This window comes from Neofelis nebulosa, chromosome X (assembly GCF_028018385.1).
Source record: "Neofelis nebulosa isolate mNeoNeb1 chromosome X, mNeoNeb1.pri, whole genome shotgun sequence".
NCBI lineage: Eukaryota > Metazoa > Chordata > Mammalia > Carnivora > Felidae > Neofelis > Neofelis nebulosa.
Window position 1 is genome coordinate 84,171,452 of NC_080800.1, and position 10,858 is coordinate 84,182,309.

Genomic DNA, 10,858 nt, shown 5'->3' on the forward strand with positions numbered 1-10,858 from the left:
GAAGAGAGAAATATCCATACACACACACACACACACACACACACACACCAGGAAAGAACAAAGGAGCAATACACACAAACAAGTATTTCACCAAAAAAGTCCCTAAACATCTAAAATTGCCCAACCTAACTCAAGATAAGACATTCAAAGGGGGGAAAAAAACCTACCTCTTCTCACCAATTAGATAGTCTGTGAGGAAATCAGCATTCCCATGCATCACTAAAGGTAATATAAAATGGTACAAACCCTGTGGATGGAATTTGAGCTCTCTAGTAAAATTACATATGTATTTCCTCTTAGAACCACTAATCTCTCTTTTAAGAATCTATCCTAAAGAAATAATACAAAAAATGAAAAGGCATACGTACAAGTTTATCCCTTAAAGAAAAATTCATAACAGCAGAAAACTAGAAACAAACAGCTGTTCACCAATAGTGAGTTGTATGAATAAGCTATGGCACATCTACATCCTGGCATACTATGCAGCTAGAAAAGCAATGAGAAAAGAAAAAAGAAAAAGAAAGAAAAGCAATGAGGACTCCCTCTCTGTACTGCTATGGATATATTGTTTGGTGAAAAAGGCAAGGTGCAGAAAAATGTTTAGAGCTGTTTCTGTCCAATACAGTAATCATAGCCACACAGGTCTATTTAAATTTAAATTAGTTACAATAAGTGTAATTAAAAAAATCAGTTCCTTAGTTGCAATAACCACATTTTAGACACTGTACACCCACATGCAGCTAGCGGCTACCAAGTTGGATAGCACACATACAGAATATTTTCATTTCTGCAGAAATTTTTATTGCACAACACTGGTGTATAATATGGCACCTTTTACAAATGAACAGGGGAGGGGGCGCCTGGGTGGCTCAGTCGGTTAAGCGTCTGACTTCAGCTCAGGTCACGATCTCACGGTCCGTGAGTTCGAGTCCCGCATCGGGCTCTGTGCTGACAGCTCAGAGCCTGGAGCCTGTTTTGGATTCTGTGTCTCTCTCTCTCTCTGCTCTTCTTCTGCTCATGCTATGTCTCTCTCTGTCTCAAAAATAAATAAACGTTAAAAAATTTAAAAAAATGAGCAGGGGAGAAAACTAATATATGTATATTGCAAATTATATCTTTTAAAACTGGAATGTTAAAACCCAACTGATAAAGAAGATGTGGTTTATATATACAATGGAGTATTACTCGACAATCAAAAAGAATGAAATCCTGCCATTTGCAACTACGTGGATGGAACTAGAGGGTATTATGCTAAGCAAAATTAGTCACTAGTCAGAGAAAGACAAATATCATATGACTTCACTCATATGAGGACTTTAAGATACAAAACAGATGAATGTAAGGGAAGGGAAGCAAAAATGTTATAAAAACAGGGAGGGGTACAAAACAAAACAGACTCTTAAATATGGAGAACAAACAGAGAGTTACTGGAGGGGTTGTGGGAGGGGGGATGAGCTAAATGGGTAAGGGGCATTAAGGAATATACTCCTGAAATCATTGTTGCACTATAAGCTAACTTGACGTAAATTAAAAAAAAAAAAATCAACTGATAAAAATGATTACCTATAAGGTGACAGAGGAACCTATAAGCCCAGGATGGAAGGAGATGATGTATATTACCACAAAAATATAATACATATTTACAGGCTCCATGTAGTAAAAAGGACAATCAATAGTGACCAAGCCAGTAGCAATGAGCATCTCTAGTTCCCAGACTTAATCCTCTAAAATATTTTCCCCTAAAAGAACCAGGTTTCCTTGAAGAAATAACTGATTCCAGATGACCCTGGACCAAACAGCTCATATCAGAAAGCATATCATAGACACAAAAGCCAACCCAAAGAGGCTCCCACAGGCCTAAGATAGAACAATTGAACATCAAAAACATTAATGACTAAAGACTGAAACCTCAAGTATATAACATCTAGAGTTCATGATGACATTCTTAAAGAAAAAGAAACAACACACAAAACAAACTCATTGTTCACCTTTCGAGGATCCAAGGAAAACAACCCATTATTTTAAAAAGTGGACATAGGGGGCGCCTGGGTGGCTCAATCGGTTAAGTGTTGACTCACGGTTCGTGAGAATGAGCACTGTGCTGACAGCACAGAACCTGCCTGGAATTCTCTCTTCCTCTCTCTCTGCCCCTCCCCTGCTCACTCGCTTTCTCTCTCTCAAAATCAATAAATAAACATTTTTAAAAATTTTTAAAAATTAAAAGTGGACACAGCGCAAAAGAAGTAAGCATTCATCCTTACCTTCTGTGTGGACCATACCACAGTGTAACCATGTAGTTGACAAAAGGAGTTTTGTTTTATAGAATCCTAACTAATAAATGCAGAAGAAATTATAGAATTAAAACATCACTCCTTATATCTGTTAAATTAATTTAAATCTAAGCAATTATCTTTAAGCTACAAAAAACCTGAGTTTACAGGTGGATTGAAAATTTAATAAAGGATGGATCAGGCTGACAACACCTGACAGCACATGGGGTAGAAAGGAAAGCTAGAGGAAGGGAAAGCATATGAAACACAGAGGAAAGGTATGAGCATGTTCTCACCTGCCCCCACTCAGGTCACTGGAAGCTATGTAGAGATGCTGTGCCTCTTCCGCAGCTCCATCCCACAGCCCCCTCCCTGCACACATCAGTGACACTGAAGTCTTCACATCATGGAAATGTGGGTTCATCCCTGCTTGCTGTTTCATGTCCAAGTATTCTCTCTGGTAGTGATGCTATAATGTTCATGTCAGGGCATCACGTTGACAGAATGAAGGAGGCAAATTAGAATGAGGAACTAATATTTTGAGGTCCTCCTACATGCCCCATGCTATAGGTTGTTATTTTCAAGTTATTTTCAGATTTTTTTCTTTAAATCCTTAAAGTGATGATCTGAGATGGACATTATTACTTCCTTTCTACAGATTGGGAGATACTCAGGCTCAAAGAACAAAATCTATGCTCAAAGAATTCTATGGAGGAAACAAGTGGACACAGAAGCTAACTTGAAGGGGAAAAACTGGCCAATTCTGTGACAATGTGACCAACAAAACAAATAATTATAATGCTAGATGGTAACCCTTTCAGCAAAATAAGAATCTATGAGGCATAATAGTTAAATAAATGGATGAAGGAATGAATGAATGAATGAATGAATAAATAAATAAATAAATAGATAAATAAAAGGGGACAATGGGACGCTCTACCCAACATTTGAATGTCAATTAATATATCTAGAAGGAATGACAGAATTATAAAAGCAACACTTAACAACTATCATAGTAATGGGTGATTCAGATAAGAATCATAAATGCATTTTCAGGCTGTACCAAGTCCCACAGGAGTCACAGAGCCACAATGGTAACCATGCTGGCCAAGAAAAGCTCAAAAAAAAAAAAAACATACAGCAACCATCCTGACTTGTCTCCTTACATGCTAGCAACTGAGGAGAACTGACATAACTCACAGTAACTCACCACACATATTCCTCATAATACATATTCCTCACAGCTTCAACAATACACACACACACACACACACACACACACACACACACACATTTATACATAATCTCTCCTCCTTTTCTTATCACCCAAGAACCCAGAAATTCATCAAGGTGGATTTATTTGGGGATAAATAAGGAAAACTCCACAATTCAATTTTAACCACACATATAAGGTTGAACACTACTAATCTATTTCATTTTAGTGACTGATTTTTCTCGAGGTGACCTATAGAATTTTTTCTGGAACATTTTTCTCCCTATGTTTAAGTACTTTGCTAATAACATCTAAAAGCTAATATAGAAATCTAGGCAAATGAATATTGTGAGGATAAATTTTATGTGTCGACTTGGCAGGGCCACAATGTCCAAATATTTGATCAAACATTCTGGATGTTTCTGTGAGACTACTTTTGAAGAAGATATACATTTAAACGGATCATCTGTGAGTCAAGCAGTCTGCCATAAGGTGAGTGGTCCTCATCCAATCACTTGAAGGCCTGAACAGCCTAAAGAGCTGATTTCCCCTGAGCCAGAAGGGATTCTGCCAGGAAACTGCCTTTGGAATTCATCCTCAACACCAGCACCTTGTGGTTCTCTAGCAGACAGCCTTCAGACTCCAACTGTAACTCACTCCTCAGTCTCCAGCCTGCCAGCCTTCCTTATCAGATTTTGGACCTGCCAACCCTCCACAATCTCATGAGTCAGTTACTTAAAATAAATCTCTATCTATATATAAACATGCTATCATCCTGTTCTTCTGGAGAAGTATGACTAATACAGGTGTTAAGCATCAAGTATCTTTTCTGACTTAGAGTAACTTGTGCTTTCAACCAAAAAGATTCCTGGCAATAATTGGCTACTGACAGTGCAGTGAAAATGTAATACCTGGGAAATGTAATAAAAATACTACCATTGAGGGAACCTACTGAATGGAAGAATATATTTGTGAATAATATATCTGGTAAAGGGTTAATATCCAAAATATATAAAGAACATATACAATTCAACAGCAAAAAAAAAAAACCCCACAAATAATTTGATTTAAAAAATGGGCAGAGGACCTGAAAAGACATTTTTCCAAAGAAGGCATAGAGATGGCCAACAGACACATGAAAAGATACTCAACATCATTAATCATCAGGAAAATGCAAATCAAAACCACAATGCGATATCACCTCACATCCATCAGAATGCCTAATATTAAAAAGACAAGAAATAACAAGTGCTGTCAAGGATATGAAGAAAAGGGAACCTTTGTTAACTGTTGGTGGGAACGTAAATTGGTACAGCAACTGTGGAAAAAAGTATGGACATTCTTCAAAAAATTAAAAATGGAACTGCCATACAACTCAGTAATTTCACTACTGGATATTTACACCCCCCAAAAGAAAACACTAGTTTAAAGAGATGTAAATAACCCTACATTTACTGCAGCATTATCTACAACAGTCAAGATATGAAAGCAACCTAAGTGTCCATGATAGGTGAATGGATAAAGAAATGTGCTATACACTCACACGCACACACACCCACACACACACAGTAATATTACTCAACTACAAAAAAGAATAAGATCTTGCTATGTGTCACAACATGGATGGACCTAGAGTATTAAGCTAAGTGAAATAAGTCAGAGAAATACAAATATGATATGATTTCACTTATATGTGGAATATGAAAAATAAAACAAATGAACAAACAAAAAAAGCAGAAACAGACTCATAAATACACAGAAAAAAATGGTGGTTGCCAGAGGGGAGAGGGATGAGGGGATAGGCAAAACTGGGCAAAAAAAATACTGCCGCTGACAGCAGCATCAGAAAGTATGAACTACACAGAGGTAATCTATGTAAGATAATTATGTCCACTGATGTGCAAGGACTATACTCTAAACAGTGCAAAACATTGCTGAGACAAATTAGACAAGGCCTAAATAAAGGAGGGACATATCATCTTCAGGGGTCAGAAGACTCAGTATCATGAGGCGCCTTGGGTGGCTCAGTCAGTTAAGCATCTGACTCTTGATTTCAGCTCAGGTCATTTGTGAGATTGAGCACCACTTCAGGCTCTGCGTTGACAGCACAGAGTCTGCTTGGGATTCTCTCTCTCCCTCTCTCTCTCTGCCCCTACCCTGTCTCTCAAAATAAATAAATAAACCTTTATAAAAAACCTTCAATATCATTAAGATGTCTGTTCACCCCACGGTGATCATAGATGAAATGCAATTCCAAAAAATCCTAGCATACATTTTTTTTGAGAAGAAATTAACAGGCTTTTTCTAAAAGTCATGTGTAAATACAAAGGGCCTAGACTATGAAAACAACTTTGAAAAAGAAGAAGACAATTGGAAAATAAGCATTACCTTATTTTAAGACTCATTATAAATCTACAGTAATCAATACAATGTGCTATTGGGACAAATGTAGAAATGTATATCAAAGGAACAAAATGAAGAGTCTACAAATACCCACACATATATAGATAACTGGTTTTTGACAAACCTACAAAGTCAATTCAGTGAAGAAAGGATAGCCTTCTCAACTAATACTTCCAAGACAAGTGTGTATCCATATACACAAACATAAACTGTGATCCATATATTGTACCATATGCAAAAGTCAACTCAAAATGAATCACTAACAAAAGTATAAGGGCTAAAACTATAAAAATTCTAGAAGAAAACACAAGAAAAAAATCTTGTGGCCTTAAGTGAGGTGAAAATTTCCTAGATATGACACCAAAAGCAATATAAAAACCAAAAATGAACAAATTAAAATTTATATGTCCTCAAAATTAAAAACTTCTGTTCTTTTGGGGCGCCTGGGTGGCGCAGTCGGTTAAGCGTCCGACTTCAGCCAGGTCACGATCTCGCGGTCCGTGAGTTCGAGCCCCGCATCAGGCTCTGGCCTGATGGCCCGGAGCCTGGAGCCTGTTTCTGATTCTGTGTCTCCCTCTCTCTCTGCCCCTCCCCCGTTCATGCTCTGTCTCTCTCTGTCCCAAAAATAAATTAAAAAAAACGTTGAAAAAAAAAATTTAAAAAAATAAATAAATAAAAAATAAAATAAAATAAAATAAAAACTTCTGTTCTTTCAAAGACACTGCTGAAAGAATTAAAAGGCAAGCTTCTGACTGCAAAAAAAAAATTTGCAAATCTTATGTCTGATAAAGAACTTGTATCCAGAATAAAAAACCTTGCAAAGTCAATACAAAGAAAACCAACACCAAATAAATAAGTGGGCAAAAGATTTGAAAAGATGCTCTACCAAAGAAGGAATGCAAATGTCAAGTAAGCAAATGAAAAGATGCTGAACATCATTAGTCATTAGGAAAATGTAATCCCACTATATGCCTCTGAGAATGGCTAAAATAAAAACACTGACCATACCAAGTCCTGACAGAGTTGTGGAGGATGGAACTCTCATACGCTACTGGTGACAATGAAACATTGTACAACCGTGTTGGAAAACAGTTTAACACTTTCTTACAAAGTTAATTTTACAAATCTTCTTATTTTTTTTTTAATGTTTATTTCTTTCTTTTGAGAGAGAGCACAGGGAAGGGGCAGAGAGAGAGGGAGACAAAACCCGAAGCAGGCTCTGGGCTCTGAGCTGTCAGCACAGAGCCTGACATGGGGCTCGAACTCTCAAACTGAGAGATCATGACTTGAGCTGAAGGCAGATGCTTAACCGACTGACCCACCCAGGCGTTCCTACAAATCCTCTTAATAAATACACTTCAGCATTAGAGAGAGAAAGCATATGTCCAAGCAAAGACATGTCTAAATGTTCATAGCAGCTTCATTTATAAGATTGAAAACAACCCAAACACCTATTACCAAGTGAACAGAAAGAACAAATTGTGGTATATCCATAAAATGGAATATTAGGCAATAAAAGGAAGGAAATATTAACGCATGTAACAAATGGATAAATCTACAAATAATTAGGTTGAAGGAAAGAAGATTGGCAAAACAGAATACACATTGTATGGTTCCATTCACATAAAATTATAGGAAATGACCCTAATCCATAGTGACAGAATATCATGGTTGCCTGAGAATGGGGTAAGAGTGACAAGGAAGAGAAAGACTGGAGGGAGGTAGATGGGAGCACAAAGGGATATGAAGAAGTTTTTTGAGGTGGTTATTTTCATTATCTTGACTGCAGTATTGGATTCACAAGTGCATACATATCAAAAATTATTAAAGCAAAAACTTTAAATGTGTATAGTATATTGACATTAATCATACCTGAATAAAATATTTGTATTTATATATTCATAATTCTGTGATGCAATTAAATGAAAGATTCCCACGATTATGTTCTTATAGTATTAACAGATCCACCCTATACATCTTGTGAAATTGATCCATGGTACATAGAACCAAAACAGAAATAATCATTTCCAATGAAATATATCCAGATATTTAGGGAAAGCTAATGTCCATTTCCTTCCAAAGTACAGAAAAACTATTAAGAAAATAGTCATAATGATATCAGTGAGTAACTGGTTATTTTAGGGAACATGGTGTGGTTGAGTATCATTATAATAGGGCAAACTCTAGGGTAACAAATGATTTTTAAATTATTAAGTTCTAGGGGCACCTGGCTGGCTCAGTTGGTGGAGCATGTGACTTGATCTCGAGTTCATGAGTTAGAGCCCCACACTGGGTGTGAAATCTATTTAAAAAGCAAAACAAAACAAAATGAAATAATAAAATAAATAGTACATTCTAGTTACTGACATTTTAAACTAATACTTGGAAAATTTCTGGCTCTTTAAAAAAATGTCATGGAGGCAAACCATAAGAGACTCTTGAACACTGAGAAGAAACTGAGGGTTGATTGGGGATAGGGTAGAGGGGAAAGTGGGTAATGGGCATTTGAAGAAGGCACCTGTTGGGATGAGCACTGGGTGTTGTATGGAAACCAATTTGACAATAAATTATATTTAATATAAAATTAAATAGAAATTAATTTAATTTAATTTAAATTTTAAAAATGTCATTATATAATGGAAGAAAACTCTGATCACCAGGGGGAAGTCTATATTACAATATCAAATTGCTATGAGTATCTAACAACTGCATATTTCCACACCCATCTATGAGGTACATGAGAATTGCCTATTATTTATATGGTGAGAAAATTTTAAGTATATTTATTGTAAATGCATGGTAAAGACAAACTTCCTTCACCAACTAGACAATTATTTTTCAGCAAAAAAGGGTTTCTCTAAGATGGACCTCAAGGGCTACTACAAATCATATAGCTGCTGAAGGAATGAAATTCCACCTGCTAAACTCTTCTCCCATTAGACCACTTTGTGAATCTCACAAGAGCTATTCCACATCATACTTTTTGCTCAGAACTATTAACTCACTTGAGCCAGGCATCAATTTCCACCAGGGGTGTGAAGTGTTGGGGTCTCCTGAGAACTGCTGACCTTGAACCTGGAGTAGAAGCTTCAGCAGCCATCAGGACACACATCCTCAGAACCTGCCCTCTTCACGCACCTGATATGAGCTGGGCCACCGGCATGAAGAGCTGCACAGGGAGAAACAGATCCAGCAATCACTATGGGCTCAGCACCATGCCAGACACTGGGTTAGTGGCAATTACACTGATACAACTGGGTCGTGATTGTAACAACCACATGTTTTAATGGGCTTCTCACGGAGCCTTTTTTTCCTCCTTTCTCATTTATCCTCCAAAAACAAAGTTGAAAAGAAGTAAGAAATGGCCTGAATTCATACAGACATTCATGAGCACACAGTAACCACAGGGCTATGAGCTCGCTCATTTGTATCACTGGCTGTTTTCAGCAATCCTGTGGGTGAAGCATTCTCATCCCCATTTTATAGAGGGCTCGGGCTCAGAGTCCTTATCTGTCTTAACTCCCGCGCCTCTGTCTTTAAAGGAAAGCATCTCCAGGACACCCCTGGGGCAGGACCCACACTAACTGCGTCCGGCGAGAGATTCCCAATGGTTTTACCTACGAGACAGCGGCCGTGCCGACTCCCAAGGCAAGAACGAAGCAACTTGGATCCGAATCCTTTTGTCTCCTTCCACCCCAGGGCGGTTCATCCCCGACCGCGGAGACCCACACCCTCAACAACGCCCCCAAACACCTGAAGGCGGGCCCCTGCTCTGCTATGGAGGGCACTTCTGTCTCTATTAAAAAGTCGTCACGGTCGCCATGTGACGTCAGGTTTCTATGGCAACCACGAAGCGTGGGCCAGACCTCCACACCCATAATGCCTCTTCACACTCCTCTACCTGGTCACCCATAGTTGCAAGCAAAGCACCTGACTTTTCAGGCCATCACGTGAGAAATCATAGTAATTAGAGGCACCAGACTGGGATTGAGCAATTTATGGAACTCTCCCCGTGTTGAAGGAACAAAACATGTCCCTGTCTTCAAGAATTTTGCTTCCTTTGAAGAGACACTAGGAGAGTATCATCAATATGCAGAGCCCCAGGGAGATATCTTAGGATTCTGGAAGGTAAGCTAGCCCTCGGAGGGTAAACATAAAATTCAAGGCCATGCTAAGCAAGTAGCTATCTGTGGCAGAAAACTGAAAGATTGTCTAGAACAATGTGACTGAACAAAAAACAATGTCACTGACTGATCTAGATACATACACAAATAATGTCATTTCAGAAATCTCAGAGTAATTTCAGGGATTCAGGCCTATACTGTTACAGTCAGTTAGTAGGCAGACACCTAGACAGTTGAACCACACATTGTTTTTTTCCTGGGGAATTCTTATCCTCCATTTCCCATATTTTCTTACAGGTATAGGGACATCTACAACCAAACACATTTAACATCTCTATACACTCACTCCCAAAAGAATCACTTACCTGATTAATGAGGTTGGAAGGACAAATGACTTGCATGGCTCAAGCCCTCTCCCTTCAAAACTGTAGCAAGCTGCCCTTATGGAGCACGTTTTCCTCTGCCCTCAGGGATGATTCTAAAAATAGACTTACAGGTCTTCTTCCCTTTTCTGTGTCTTGCTGTCTCCCCAAGTGTTCTTATGGTCTTGTTCCAAAATGTGTGGGCCTTTAAGAAACACCCAAAATACACCCCTTCTCCACATCTGGGCTCTTAAAACACCTAAAAATATGAAAAAGGAATAAAGGAAAAGTGTATCTACTTTATTTTTTATACAGGTAATATTGGAGAATGTGGCTTAGATTTGCCACAAGGGAATTAGGTTTCCTATTAGTGAACCCCAGAATTGGACAGACATTTCTATCCATCAGTGCTGCACAGGGGCAGTCAGAAAAATCAAGGACTACAATGCATATGTATCTGCTGTCTCTTGAAAGAATTCTATGTGT

At 38.1% G+C, this 10,858-nt stretch overlaps 1 long non-coding RNA gene across 1 annotated transcript; it reads right to left on the reverse strand.

Moving 5' to 3' along the window:
- Positions 1-351: 351 nt before the first annotated feature.
- On the reverse strand, positions 352-9,696 carry LOC131502901 (uncharacterized). The gene is made up of 3 exons (XR_009257239.1): positions 9,504-9,696; positions 8,892-9,055; positions 352-1,032 (listed from the first exon to the last, which is right to left on the reverse strand). It is a non-coding gene; the product is annotated as an uncharacterized LOC131502901 (long non-coding RNA).
- Positions 9,697-10,858: the final 1,162 nt, after the last annotated feature.